At 40.0% G+C, this 14,644-nt stretch overlaps 1 protein-coding gene across 3 annotated transcripts in view; it reads right to left on the bottom strand.

The window, feature by feature from the left end:
• Positions 1-14,644, bottom strand: part of LOC125466370 (ORM1-like protein 3) — a 42,703-nt gene that overhangs the window by 21,490 nt on the left and 6,569 nt on the right. Inside the window, exon 1 of one of the 3 annotated variants that reach the window (XM_048560782.1) lies at positions 11,784-11,800. The exons of 1 other annotated variant lie outside the window; for it this stretch is intronic. The gene's annotated coding sequence lies outside the window, so the exon portion shown is untranslated. Of the gene's footprint in view, positions 1-11,272; positions 11,291-11,783; positions 11,801-14,644 lie in introns of those variants that run through there. One more of the 3 variants, XM_048560783.1, reaches the window with a different exon arrangement.

Below are 14,644 nucleotides of genomic sequence, written 5' to 3'. Positions count from 1 at the left end.
TACAAAACACAGGGAAGGCCAGCTACATCTTTAAAAGTTGAATTGCAAAGGCATATGGAAAGCAATTTCTGTTGACCCAATTCAAGTTGCTCATTGAAGTGGCCACAAAGGACACATTGTCATTGACAGTGTTAACTTGCATCACTTACTGATGTTTTCTGACAAGGCAAAATTGGAGTTAGTTAGCTGGTCTGTGCTTGTGAATCATTTTATAAAGGGGCCTTTAAAAAAGTGAGACCTGCACAGATGTAGTAACAAGACACACAGATAGCAAGAAACAAAAAAACCCCAAGAATAATCCTTCATATATTGATGACTTCTTGCAACAATATCTTTGCTTGTTTTCTGTCAAATATCTGGAGAGGAGAAAAAACAGGAGCAAAATCAACAAACTATTACCACTGGTGCACTGCAGATGATACAACTCTAACAGAGCTGAGGAATTATTTTCACAAATCTCGAAAACCAGTATCTCTTGCATCAAAAGCACTATCGTTATAATGGCATCATCTAAAGAAAGGATCAAGCTTCATTCATCAGACATAGAAGTCAGAGGGTAAACTATTCACTGGCTAGTCATTTCCAGCACAACAGATGTTGGTTATGGTTACTGGAGGCCAATCAGCTCAGTCCCAGGTCATTGCTTTAGGTGTTTCTCAGGGTAGTGCCTTCGGCGAAAATACCAGTTACTTCATCAATGAGCCACCCACTATGATAATAATTGTGTACAATATACAGATATCGGATACTTGCAGCAAAACATGGACAGCATTCAGGCTTCGACTAGTAAGTGGCAAAAACCATTCATTAACAACCAGGCATTGACCATCAATGGCAGAACATCTAATTACTTCACCGTGACACTCAATGCTCTTAGAATCATCAAATAACCTAGTGGCCATCACTAATTAGAAACATAACTGGACAAACCATCTAAAATACGACAGTAAGCTCAAACCTAGATTTCTGCAACGAACAGACGTAGGAATGTAAGAAACTCTACTGTCATCCAATAAGGTCATGACTGACCTGACATGCCTTATTTCCACTTTACAGCCTGCCTACATAACCCTTGACTCCCTTGTTAAGCAAAAATATAATTCAATGACTCAGACTCCATTGCTCTCCTTGGAAGAGAATTCCAAAACTCATGAGCTCACGACAGAAGAAATTCCGCAACATCCAAAGGATTCAGTCTGCTCTAACTTCCTTATTATGGGCTTGATGTATTTTTACAGCATTATTTAAAGCTATTGTACCTAAGTAATCCTTCTGTAAATGCTCAGAAATATTACATTTTGCCAGAGTCTACATATATTTCCTAATTTAACAGCCCTCATTACATAACCTCAGAAATCTACATTCACAGCTTGGGAGATGAGAGGATGACTATATTGCTAACAATATACAACAAATATTAAAACACTAACACAGTCTTCTTTCAAACACTTTCCAACATCCAGAAAGCACAAGTCAGGAATGTAATAGAATAATATCCATGTGTTTGGACAAGTACAACTCCAACAACAAAAAGTTCACCACTATCCAAGGCCTTCTTGGCTGGTGCCCTATTTACCACCAAGATGCTGTAATCTGTACTATCTGCTATATCTGCACAAAGTCTAACTTAATTTCTTAAACTCAAATTATGAACTTCTTGTGACTCAAAAGACAATATTTGCAACGTTCTAACCTGTTGAATGACTTCATTATGTAAAGTTTACAGTCATGGGGAAAAATTAAGGGAGGGATCCAGGCAGGAAACAAAGCTAGAGGTAACCTCCCCGATCAAAAAAATGCTGTGGAGGGAATATGCAAGGATGAATGAATGGCTACATTTTGATCTCAATGACATGTTGCAAGGCATGGCAAAACAACCAGCGCCGATTGAGTATTTTTTTTATGCAGACGAAAGTCAATAGAGTTCACTGCAAAAAAAAAGGCTCTTTTCAAAAAGTCCTCATTCTAATAGCTTCCATAAACATTAGTAAAAAGTTTACTTTAAACATGCTTGATCCAATGCATTCTTTGAGATCAGCACACTATTCTCGCCAGACAAAAAATTCCTCTCAGAATAACTAAGTGCATGCTTCAACAGTTCAAATGTCCCCTGCCTGGGAAATTAGTGATTGACATAAAAAGGTCAAACTTGCAGATTACAAATTTTTTCCTTTGAGTTTGGAAAGTTTGAAGAGCTAAACTTTAAATCTATTTCTGTAAACAGCAAAACTTGCACATTTAACAAGTAAGGGTTTAACTCATCCACATGCAGTACAAATTTGGATATAAATTCATCCACAAGGTTTTGGATTAAAACAGGTGTACATAAATGATCATTTGCTTATTTGCAAAATAATTTCAGAATTCAATTATGTTCCACCCAGTCTCTATTAAGTTGAGTTATTGACTGTGAATTTACACAATTCAACTTCATAGCAAAGGGAGAGTTGGTCAGATAGTAGTCCCCAGTTTTGAGATTCTGGGAGCATGAGTTTGAATCCCATCATATCAAATGGTTAAATTTTAAATTGATAATAAGCCAGTCCAATAGCAATCATGAAACAAATATCTGGTTCACCAAGGTCTTTTAAGAAAGGAAACCTGCAGTCCTTACCAGGTCTGGCCTATATGTGACTCTCAACTGCCGCCTCGCAATTAGGGATGGAAAATAATTGCTGGCCTAGTCAGCAACATCTATGTCCCACATTTGAATAAAAAAAAAAGCCAAAGTAAATGATTTTGCAACAATTGGAATGTACCTCTGTAAGAAAACTACGAAAATTTGATTGTGTATGTGTACTGAGCCACAGAAAAGGCTGGGATAGCTCGAAAGATGTACATGAATGCTTTCTGACAGATGGTGCTTCTTATAGCCAGCTGAAGAGAACGCTTCAATCAGATTGATGGACTTTGTTAAAAAAAAATTAAACTTTCAATCCGTGGAGCTGGATAAACACAGCAGGCCAAGCAGCATCCCGGGAGCACTAAAGCTGACGTTTCGGGTCTAGACCCTTCACCAGAAAAGGCTTTTCTGATGAAGGGTCTAGGCCCGAAATGTCAGCTTTTGTGCTTCTAAGATGCTGCTTGGCCTGCTGTGTTCATCCAGCTCCACACTTTGTTACCTTGGATTCTCCATCATCTGCAGTTCCCATTATCTCTGAATTTTCAATCTTTTGCTTTTAAATCCCTCCTCACCCACTCATTAAAACACTGACTCCAACTGAGGATGAGGAATAAATGCTGTCCCAGTGAACATTTTTGATATCCCATAAACAAATATATAAACTCTACAATGTTTTTATTTTCCTGCCCCCTTCCCAGAATTACTGAGAAATAACAAATGATAAGTCTAAAACTGGTGTAAGTGGGAATAGCACAGTAATGATTTGTCTAAGGGTAGGTCCTCTGCCCATTTGTCTCTGGCTGATGGTCTTGAGCTCCAACTCCAGTTACTTGTCTAAAAGCTTCCCGTCATTAACATCAAATAACTGCTGTCCAGATACCTGAAGTCAGAGGTTATGGCCTGAAATAACTGAAGTCAACGCTAAGCCTAGAAGCTAGGAAGAGCTTTATTGGAATTATCACAAACAGAATTGTCAGAGTAGTGATGCTGAATTGAAATGATCAGGGAAGCAGAACTTCAGGGTCACATCTTAGAGTCAAATTGACATGTTGCATAAAAAATTGTAAGCAAATTAGTGTTTGATCTGCCAAACAGAGGAGAGAATGATTGCATTGAGCTACTTAAGTGATACTGAGTGTACCACATTAAAACAGTCTCAAGTAAATAGTTGATTAATTTTCAAAAAGATTTTTGGATCCCTGAATAGTGAGAAACAGCGAAGTAAAAGTCCAGGTCAAATGCAACACACACACCTTGTGTTTTACACCACCTTCCCCTATGCTTGCATGGAAAAATGAACGGGTGAATGAGGAGTCGACCAAGATGTTGCCAAATAAAGGTTGAAAGGGAAAGGGAAAGGGAGGAGTGGTGTGTTTGGCACGTAGTTTTAGGGTGTTTCAACACACTTTGCTGGGAGCATTGTCTATTACCTAGCACTGAACAAGGGCGTGACTGAACATGCCAGAATCCTGAATGTACTAGGTGCTATTTTTACATTACTTTCCAAAATAAATAACGCCAGGAATGTATTCTTATAATCACAGCAAGTCACTTGCTGTGGCAGCTTTTAAGTGATTTCCACATGCATTAGCTTTTTATGCAAAATTATTGTACTCTAGCCATACATCATGCAAAGGGTGAATATTTATGTCGTGTCACCCCAAATCATTTGCTCTAGTGATGTCTTATATGTCTAGTAATTCAAAAGACTGAGATAATTGCTAGTGATAAACTAGAAGAATCCAAAATGAAGCACTATTAATAAAAACAAAAGTAAATTAATTTCACAGAACTGGGCACAGCTAGCCTGAGAGAGACAATGGATGGGAGATTCTGGAAAATTGTGAACAAATCAACTGGATAGTGGTTGAGAACAATTTTGGTTTTCTGTAAGATAGCAGTGCTGGTACCTATGAAGGATTCAGTTGGTAAAGAGGTACATGGTGATTGTCACCGATATCAAATCCAAAAACCACAATTCTCCTTGAAACCCTCCTTCTTCCAGCAGCTTTGGAAAATGCAATTCCTATACTGACTGACTTGCTGACATGTCTAGCGCTGGTGATCTAGATTCCAAATATAGTTTATATCCAAGAAAGCTTTCAGTGAGACTGCAAACTATATGTAAATCCTGGTACTACCAGTGTAATGTACGCATTTGCTCCTTGTGTTGTCACAACATACATACAATATGAGTTAGAGACTGGCAGCAGTTTAAAGAGAAAATTTGCTCGTGGGGAAAACGTGGAGTTTATTTTGACCTTGCAAAGAATCATGGAACCTCAAGGATCAGGAAATGAACCTACAATGCCTTTATCAGCTTTGGTGAAGTTAAAAATTAAAAATACAAGGGCAAATCTTGTTGCTTTTTAAAATCCGAAATCAACAGAAGAATAGAAAGGAAACTTACTGAACATCTGCTGAGAGATCAAGGCTCAGTTTTGCACTATCACCCAACAATCTTTAATGGAATAGATTACAGATGAAACACGGTCTCCACCGTCTCTGGCAGAACTTTTGACAGAAAAAAAAATGTGGTTGGCAGAGTTTCTTGCTTACCAGCTGAGGTCTGCTCATCATGGAAGATGAAACTAGGGAGACTTAACCATAGGGTGCCAAGTACAATGTTATAACTTCGCAACGATAAAGTATGGGTTGGAAAACACTAGGAACATCTTGAGCAGTTATGGCAATAAGCTTGCGCTCTGGTGAATGAAACAGAAGCTTTGTTCTTTCTTCACAAACATAAGCTTACAGTGAACATACCATTCATCCAGAGGAATTTAGCTCAGGTCTGGACAACCTGGCAAGCTAATTTTTTTTTTGGAGGGGGGGGGGGGGGCGGGGAGAAGAGACCTGGAGAAGAGGGGGAGGAGTTCTTGCATGAAAAGCAGTTTTCTGAATTGTAAGTGACTCCTAAATTACATTTGCACACACTGTGCTTGCAAAACTGCCTTTTCTGAACTTAATCAGGACAGTCTCTACTGGTAAAGTTGCACTTTATAGTCAGAAAATGTCATCACGTGGATTTCTCTATAGGATCCCTTGGAGACTCAAGCAAAATGATGTGTTTCCATAAATGCCAGTCATCCAAACAATCAAACAAAATGGCCCAATGCCATGAACTGTTTATGTCCACATGAATTCCTGCATTGTCTATCCTTACAGGGAAAAGAACAAAAAGCCAAAAACACAGCCATTACCAGAATTTAGTGCAACTGAATCTAAAATTTCCTGATAGTTAGATAAGTAAATACAGTAGAACATACATGATAACTACACGTTTTAGTCAAATAAACTAATTTGTTTTAATTTTAAAGCGGTTAAACAACCATGTTAAAAAGCATGTGTTGCCCAACAACCTGGATTTGTGTAGTACTTTTAACACAATAAAACATAGAAAATAGGAGTAGGCCGTTCAGGCCTTCAAGCCTGCTCTGCTATTCATTATCATGACTGATCACTCAGCTCAAAACCCTATTCCTGCTTTCTTCCCATATCCTCTGATCCCTTTAGCCCTGAGAACTATATCTAACGATGCTATCGTTTTGGACTCTTCGTGATTGGGAAATCCTTGCTGCATTGAACTTTCCAGGTTCCTGTGGGATTCCCCTGAATTTTTGTAACCTCCAGTGAATGTAGTCCTAACCAATCCAGTCTCTCCTGATATCAGTCTTGCCATCCTGGGATGGTGTCTGGTAAACCTTCACTGCAGTCCCACCACAGGCAGAACATCCTTCCTCAGTAGAGAGGACCAAAACTTCACATCACACTCCAGATGTGGTCTGACCCAAGGCTTGGTCCAAGTGCAGCAAGACATCCTTCCTCTTGCTCAAATTCTCTTACCACAAAGGTTGACATACTATGTGCCTTCTTCACTGCCAGCTGCCCCGCATGCTTAAATCATCCTGAGACCCTTTGCAGGAGCATTAGTACTCAGCTGTAGGCAGTGACAACTACTGTTTGTGGCCGCCACTGTATGCGTTTTCAGATGACATCGTTGAGATAACAAACAAGAAATATGAAAGGACAATAGAAGATCCTTGGGGACACCACAGACGATGATATAGAAGAGACAATACTGTACGTGATTCTTTAACCATAATTGGATACAAATGAAAGGAGCTGGGCAAATGGAATCCCATCTGGCCGGTCACCACGGAGACCTTTGAAACAGGATGGTGTGATCACCCTTATTAAATGCTGTAGTTTGGTCAGATCCAGAGAACAAAAACAGACAGTAACTCCAGAGTTACACAGGATGCCACCCGTGAATTTGAAAAAGCCATTTCGCTACTGTGGCAAAGATGAAAAACTGACTGAAGGGATTCAGACCTGTAGTTTTGGGAACGGTTAGGATTTGGGAGGTTACATCTGATCAAAACTGTTGAAAAAGGGAAATAGAGCGACAGCTTTCAAAGTCAATGGGGCTTTCTGAAGAGATGTTAGGAGGGGGCAGAAGGACAGCATGGAAGTGAACAATAATAAGCCAGCATATGAAAGGGAGGCAACGTATTGGCGACTTTTTTGTTAATCAAGTTGCCATGTATTATAATTAAAGACACCCTGAAATTCTGTAATACATTGAAGAAAGGTCAATGAAAGGTTAGATTTTTGGCGACAAAATCTTTCAACTTATTTCCTGCATGGAATAACTGACTATGTCAAAGTCTATTTATATAGCTTCTGCATAGTAGCACGTTATTCTAAATTTCACAGTACTTTTTTATACAATAAATCAAAAGTGCTCATTGAACAGTGACTAGCATCAAGAACCCTAAAAGACTGAGATGCAGTGCAATACGGTTCATTCACAAACACCACGACAAAACATCAAGTATTAAAACATTAGACGCGAATGAAGCCTTTTTGTGTCTTAAATGTTAAATCATGAAATTGTGCACTATAGTAGTAATCCAGGGTGGCACAGAAGCTCAGTGATTAGCACTGCTGCTTCAGTGGTAGGGATCAGGTTCTATCTAGCCTCGGGTGACATGTGAAGTTTGCACATTCTCCCCATGTCTGTGTGGGTTTCTTCTGGGTGCTCCGGTTTCCTCCCACAATGTGCAGATTAGGTGGATTGGCTGTTCTAAAATTGTCTATAATGTCCAAGGATGTGCAGACTAAGGGGCTTAGCCAAGGGAAATGCAGGTTTACAGGGAGTACGGTTAGGGCAGGGTGGGACTGGATGGATGCTTTTCAGAGGATTGGTGTAGACTTTATGGGACAAGTGGCCTGCATCTGCACTGTAGGAATATATGATTCTAGTATTTGTACCGAACTAGTAAATTCCTGCTTTATCCTATTTATCTGAAGATTCACATAGTGATACCATGCAACTTGGAAAGAACATTGCTCGCCTGGAATTTACTGGTAATGGTTTACTGGTATTAATAACCATGGCAAACTGAAAAGAACTATCTAGGATGAAATGACATTCTAGGAGAAGAAAACAGAAGTTATATAGTACAGATAGTTCTCTTTGCTCCAACAAAATTTAACCCCAACATTTGATTGCACCTCTATGAGCTCTTCTGCTTCACACAAGTTCCTACAAAACTTTATTTCCACTTCATACAAGTAAACAATGAAAACCAGAACATCTGAACTGTTTTCAGTAAACCGAGTACACCAGCATATTTTATTTAGAAAGAGACAGGAAATCTGGACATCCTACCTATGGGGCAGAAAGCATGTTCTACTCCCAGTCCAATGATGCTATTAGGTTAAATCTCAGGCAGGAAAGGACAATAAGCATGCTAATCACAGGACAATGCCCAGTCATCAGTGTTGCGATCTCCACACGTTGAGTCACTGAGCTGCCCCAAAGGTTGCTGAATCTTACTCCAATTCACTGTGCCACTTTAAGTATGCTCAAATCCATGAAATGCAACCTCAAAATAAATTTGTACAAGCTATGAACAGTTTTGCAAGCCAAGGCACCTAAGCATTCAAAAGGAAATGTACTAACTTTTTGCCTCTGACTATTGATTATAACCCTACTCTTTAACTCTAAAAAGCATATGTACATAATAGGAGCAGGAGTAGATCAACTGGCCCCTCGACACTGCTCCACCATTCAATAAGATCTTGGCTGATCTTTTCATAGACTCAACTCCACTTACCCACCTTCTTACCATAACCTTTAATTCCCTTACCATTCAAAACTTTTTTTGCCTTAAAAAGTTTAACAAGGAAGCCTCAACTGCTTCAGTGGCTCAGGAATTCCATAGATTCACAATCCGCTGGGTGAACAAGTTCTTCCTCAACTTAGTCCTGAGTCTGCACCCCCTTATTTTGAGGCTTTCCCTTGTGTTTTAGTTTCACTTGCCAGTGGAAACAACCTCCCTGCTTCTATCTTATCTATTCCCTTCATAATTTTACATGTTTCTATAAGATGCCCCCTCATTGTTCTAAATTTCATAAGAGTACAGTCCCAGTCAATCTTTCCTCATTGGTACAACTTTCTCAATGCTGGAATCTATCTAGTGAGCCTCCTCTGCATCCTCTCCTCTCTCAAGTAAGGAGACCTTAACTGTACACCAATACTCCAAGCATGGCCCCACCAGCTCCCTCTAAGTTGCAGCATAACCTTCCTGTTTTTAAACTCTAGCCCTCTAATAATGAAGGACATTCTTTTGTTAATACTATGTCTGAAAGACAAATTTATACAGGTATCTTCCCATTTTTAAGGTGATCAATGCCCAACCCATCTTCTACCATTTCTCAGTATTTCAACAATAAAATCATGCACGTTTTCCCTGCTCCAACCTCCTGCCCCTTCAGCTGGAAAATCTGAATTCCCTCATCGGGGTATAGTTCCTCAGCCAAGTGACCATTACTCAATTAATGCTCAGCTCTCTAAAACAAGATTTCATTACAGGCAATACAATAACACATGTAACTTTCAAGGACCACTCACAAAATAAGGTGCATAAAGGAAGAAAGTTAAAGCTTTTATTGCATTTTATTCATCAAATATGTTTTATACTGTCCAGCTGCAGCAATGATGTACTGAGTTTTTCATCAGTCTACAACACTGGCTTCAAAATATAAAGATACATGGACCTTGGCTGGGAGGTGGGTAGTGTTCCTGCCTTGAGGCAAGGAGCTCCAAATTCAAGTCACACCCTGGGACATGATTGCCAAGGAAGGTGTGTTCATAATGTGGCCAAACAGGTTGAGCATCAAACCTGCAAATCCTTCCAACACGTGACAACAACAGGCGGTAACAAGAGAGATTCCTGGTCAGCTGTGTGAAGGAAAACATTGGAGTCTTTGCCACTACTATCTGTATCTCCAGACTGCAACATGCATATTGAAAGGGGCATGGTGCTACATTAGCTTGACTACCTGGGAGAATGACTGTTGGTGCATTTTTACACTTAAAGTTACCAGCACATTACTTCTGAAACAGTATGACAGTGTCTGTTATGCCATATTCTTTTTATGCAGTGATAATGGGAACTGCAGATGCTGGAGAATCCAAGATAATAAAATGTGAGGCTGGATGAACACAGCAGGCCAAGCAGCATCTCAGGAGCACAAAAGCTGACGTTTCGGGCCTAGACCCTTCATCATTTTATGCAGCTTCGTGTAAGAAGTTGATTGGTACTCAGTCAACATACGTTGGTATTTACTTGATTGTGTCAAAGGATCTTGGAGCAATCTGAACATTCATAAGGATCCAAAATATTAGAGTTTGGAAATCACTAACTTAGGAAGTACACTTAGCTGATCAGATATCAGAAGAAGTTCCAGGATACACTTTCTTCACTCCCACCAACGTCTGTCCAAAGGTGGGTGATGTTAGCTGCAGCTGTTGAGCAAGGGAGAAAAAATGCCATGGTTCCCCAGCCTGGATTGTAATCAAACAATCTTCTGTTAGAACTCCAAGTGTCTCGGCAATGTGCAAGCTTGATTCTGATGCTGCACGTTACGAGAGATCTTTTGTTCCCAACTTTAGGGGTCACAGGTGAAAGACAGTCATTTGGCAACAGGCTGAAGCACAAGCGTCTCCGGAGGAACTTTTCCAAGTGATGCACTTGGAAAAGAACAAGACAGACAATTGGCAATGCTCTGAAAAATCCTTTTGTGACCAACTCAAAAATGCTGCACTTCCATAGAAGCAGAGATAGAATTCCCAAAGTGAAAAAGCAAAGATTATTTGTGAAAAAGAGGAACATAGATGATCTGTCACTGTACTGACCAAAAACAGGATGTAGAAAAGGAACAGTAGAACACCAAGCCTAACATGGGTGGGGAAGGTGTTATCATGGAAACCTCAATGCCAACTGAGACAGCTTCGTATCGTAACTGCATGCCACATCTGAAAGCCCAGATGTTTTCTGGCACCACTACAAATGCTGGTGTTGTCTCTCAGAAAGACAGAACTGCTTGATGCTGGAGTCAGAGATAACACAGTATGGAGCTGTAGAAGCACAGCAGGCCAGGCAGCATCAGAGGAGCAGGACAGTAGACATTTTGGGGTGGGACCATTCTGAAGAAACTTTCCTGCTCCCCGGATGCTGCCTGGTCTGCTGTGCTCCTCCAGTTCAATACAGTGTTATCTCTGGTATTGTCTCTCCTTTTATTTCCCTTTCAACTGGAACTCAGATAAAAGTGGTCTGTGGTACACTGATGACTTACCTAAGCTCATTAAACTGCATCTTTGGTTGACGACAGTAAAACCACACAACAGCTGCCCAACATTCTGCAGCACAGAACTCCTTTAACAACTGCACTAAAGATGACAAAGAATTGCAGAACAGGCTGAAATAGCCTACCCTGAAAAAGCTTTCAGTAATGTACTAAGAAATTAATGAATGACAGAATTTGCACTGAAGGACAAACCCTTCAATAACTGCCAATCTCCTGCCAGCAAGGAACATCATCGATTACAGCTGCTCAAAAAATAAATCAATCCCGGGGTGAGGACAGGATTAGGACAATCCCAGTGTCACTAACATGAAGGGCACAGTGTAATTACTTACGTTTCATGCTGGTACCAAAAGCCCTCAAAATGAGTTCAGCAAATAGAACAGTGCTCAAAGAAACAGGATGAGATGCAAATCATTGGGCTTGGATCCAGCACAGTAATGCACCACAGATTCTGAAACCCAACACTGTCAATGCACTCACTATCAAATATTTCTCTTACCATCCCCAGCTAGCCTTTACACCAGAACGATCTGGTTCAGAACAAATGGAAGCATATTGCTTAAGACTGGATGAGACATTCTGACCAGACTAACAGACAAAAATGCTGAGTGTGTAATCTAATTATCAGTGAGAAAGTGCCCAGACAAGCACAATCCAGGCTTGGAGGAGTGTGCGTCTATGTTAGCATATCTTTAAAAGAAAATTCACAGGATCTAAAAACTGTGGGAACTCTTACTTCCTTCAATCTCCCCTTGTTCATAGACTGCAGAGGCTTTAAAAGCCCTTACATGTATCGCATTCAGTTGATTGATTTTGCTTACTCTCCTATCCAAATCACCTCAGGACCGTCTTGCACTATCCTCCTGCACGAGACGTGGGGTAACAAAAATAAAACCACAGCTCAGACCCTATTTCAAAAAACGTCAACCATCTAGTATACAGAAATGGAACATACAGCTCAGAAAAGTATACCCAACTGGGATATGCAAACGTACTGCATGGCTTCCACATTTAATGCTGGAATGTGGGAGAACAGAACATTTCATTTATAGATTTGAATTTAGCTAGTGTTAGTTCATCAGATTTTGGAACGTGCTTAATTGCAAACATGCTACAAAACATGACCAAATTTATTTCCGAAAACAGCACGATTCAGCATTTGCAGCCAGTAAAGTTAAGTTTAAATTACCTAACGTTGGTGTCTATATGCATTTCCAGCACCACATTACACCAGTTGAAACAGCAACACAAAAAAGGATTTTTTTTCTGGATGGGCTGCATAGGGAAATGTGTAAAACAGATGGGGTCAACAAGGTCTCTTCCAGTTCTCCCACAACCTTACAGACGTTTATAAAATCATGAGGGGCAGGGATAGGGTGGGAGAGTCCAAACCTAGAGGGCATATGTTTAAGGTGAGAGGGGAAAGGTTTGAAAGGGATCAAAGAGGCAACTTTTTCACACAGAGGTGTGTGTATGGAATGAGCTGCCAGAGGATGTCGTGGAGGCTGGTACAATTACAACATTTAAAAGGCATCTGAACGGGTACATGAATAGGAAGGTTCAGAGGGAAATGGGCCAAATGGGACTAGATTTATTTAGGACATCTAGTTGGCATGGACAGATTGGACCAAAGAGTCTGTTTCTATGCTGTACATCTCTATGACTCTACAACTAAGAGGACACATTTTAATTCTTGAGAAAAATGCACTTGAAAGAGATTATACAATGGAGATCTAGGGAAAAGAAACAAAGGCAGAGGCCTCAGAGAAAAGTGTTTTGAATACAGCATGCAAGGTACCAAAAGAAATCTGGCAAACAACAAATATTTAGGATTCAATATTTGTGCAAACTTCACTGGACACGACTGAATTAAAAGTAGGTGCGATTACAGCACACTACTAGAAGACAGGGGAGATAATTACACCAATGTCAATAGATAACACACTAAATGAAATATACATCTACACCTCCTTCAAGTTAACCAGAGAGGTTTTAAGTGACTCCTTACTACTGAACCAGAAATCTATTCAACTATGTGGGCACCACTGCCAAACTTAAACCTGCCCTTAAAAACCCACAAACCACAATTTCCAGCTGGTTAAAATTGGGGTTTGAGCTGAGACTCGAAGACTAGAGTTCCTCTGGTCCTGGGATTAGCAAATGGACAATGTTAAGCTTCTCAGCCCTGATCTCTTAACAGTATATTCTTGATGTAAAATTAGTTCAGAATGAAAAGATGTGAACTTCGTTGCAAGGTTTTTGTAATCAAATTTTCTACCACTAAGGGCAGATCATGCGCTAAAAAAGGCACTTGAATGTAATGCTAGAGGGTGAGGGTGGGGAATATATCCAGAAGTGTTTCAGCATCTTATTTTTTGGGGGGGGGGGGGGAGAATGGTGCAGGAGAGAGCACTCTCAGTTCTCCAGCCGCAGTACTTATGAGAAACCCTATTTATCTCAACTTCTCATCAGCGCAGTGACAGAATTCTAACAAAAACAAATCAACCAACAGTTCACATTGCATCGGTTATGAGCTCAAATCTTTAATAATGCACCTAACTCACCACAACACTAACTAAACAATGACTATCACCCAAGGTAAAAAAACAAAACCTCCCAAACCAAAGTGCAGGGCATGAAAAGTCAATTTCTGAAACGTCATCAACAGTTCAGAGTCCACGTTCTTGCTCAAAAATGATCTCCATTTAATTAGTAACGCAACCAGAGGTGATAAGGAGAAAACAAAAGATAGAAGAGTGTGAGACAAGGTGGAATGGGTTGTTTGGAAAGGGGCCGGAAAGAAATTTGTACAACATTCAAGTGGGGTAAATATTTGAAATTCATAATAATTACAACACCGCAGGAAAAAAAAGGACAGACTACCTGAATAGTTCTCAAACAGCTGCTAAAATGGACCAAATGGCTCATTGTGCTTCAGCACTGAATTCTCCTGCACTATTCAAATTTCTGATAATATAGCACCGAGAACAGTCACCATTCTGTCAGTTACAGCCATTCCTTGCAATTCAGTTCCCTTTAACAGAAAACTGGGCTCTCACTCTCCAAACATCAGGGCTTAACCAGCTAATACTTTGCAAACCCACCATAAACATCCTTTCGTTTTCATTGACTCAACTGAGAACACAATGTTTTTTCTATTTAGCCAAAATTCATCGCTTATCTGCAATCCAGGTTCTAAGTGGGAAATTCCAACACCAAGCAAGCAGTGATGGACCTGAACAAGGACTGTCAGATCAGTAATTTGTAATACACACACAAAAACAATAAAAAGTGGTTCTTTTAAAAACCAAACAAAATGCAAATTAAAAACTGCACTCATCGGCTTGCTGTTTCTAGTCA

Source organism: Stegostoma tigrinum, chromosome 31 (genome assembly GCF_030684315.1).
Source record: "Stegostoma tigrinum isolate sSteTig4 chromosome 31, sSteTig4.hap1, whole genome shotgun sequence".
NCBI classification, from domain to species: domain Eukaryota; kingdom Metazoa; phylum Chordata; class Chondrichthyes; order Orectolobiformes; family Stegostomatidae; genus Stegostoma; species Stegostoma tigrinum.
The sequence above is the reverse complement of the archived record's forward strand: the minus strand, read 5'-3'. Positions and strand labels throughout refer to the sequence as shown.